Genomic DNA, 1,310 nt, shown 5'->3' on the forward strand with positions numbered 1-1,310 from the left:
AAACCATTATCATTTCAAAATGTTTCTTACAAGATTAAAGTAGTAGTTAAGGTAATATCTTGTTCAAGAAATTTTATGTTTTTAAAGTAAGAATAAAAAAAAATAATAATTTTACACCCTAACATTAAACATGACACTTCTACCCCATGTTCAGTGTCTTGCAAGTTTACTTTACGTTTTCAAAGCATATTCCACAAAGTGCAACAGAGCCAGTCAAGCAGCGCTCTGGCTTTCTCTCTCCCCCCGTGTCCTCCTGAGGGGCCTGTGTGTGAGCAGCAGCCTCCTGGAGCTCCCTGCTTTTATACTCCGTTATTTTTGACCTGCCGTGCTTACGCAAAACAAAATTCCGGTCCAGCCTGCGAGCCAAGTGGAAATGGACTCCATTTCCTGAGGAAAAACTTCACACTCGCTTCCTGTACTTTCACTCCGCAGTCACCTTCAGACGAGTTTAAGGATACAGATGCAGCTACTCTTGGCCTTTTGCCCAAACGCCAACTGTATCCACACAACAGTAAGCCAAACTTTATGCTTGTCGGCGCGCAAGTTTAGTTTGGACCTACGCTAAAAAGAAAAAAAAGGTCCCATTACATTCCTGGTCCCACTCTGTTATAGGTCAGTCAGAGAAAAATAAACAATTACAATTTAGTCTTTAAAATTTACACCTTGGAGACAACAATCAACCGTCTTGTGTCATCAAAGGCCTTATCAAACTGAGCTTGTGTAAAAAAAAAAAAAAGAAAAAGAAAAAAAAAACTTGGCAAGTATAGTGACAGACAGATAAAGAGTCCCCCAAGGTTCAGGTTTCTCTTTTGTGACTCTCTTTCTGAAAAAAGAGGAAGTCTTCCAGCTGACATTTTCCAAACACAATTACCTGAGATTACAGCTGTGAACCGACAAAAATACAAAAACAGCCAGGACAGAGAGAGATGTTAGCATGCAAACACTAACCACTTTAATAATGTTTATATTTGCATTTAAAGTTTTGTTCACTTTTTTAAAACTACCTTATATCTCATCTTAAATCTTTTTGTAATAATGATGGTCCTGGAGGCCACAGGCTGCATCCCTGGGCCACACAGTGACTGTCTTCTTCCTTGGCCTAATCCGTGTCATCAGCGGACGATATGCTGGCTCCAGCAAGATGGAGATGTGGTCAGTGAGGCCAAGAAGGGGGAGAGGAAGAGCTCTGTACGCACCGTGAATGTTAATGTACACACAATCCAGAGTGTAAGAAGGATGACATGCCGGTAAAAACTGAGCAGAGTCTCCATCAGTTTCACATGGTTAAAGTCCCCTGCAACCACATAAAA

Source organism: Poecilia latipinna, unplaced genomic scaffold, assembly GCF_001443285.1.
Source record: "Poecilia latipinna isolate Pla-1442-1.1 unplaced genomic scaffold, P_latipinna-1.0 Scaffold1104, whole genome shotgun sequence".
NCBI lineage: Eukaryota > Metazoa > Chordata > Actinopteri > Cyprinodontiformes > Poeciliidae > Poecilia > Poecilia latipinna.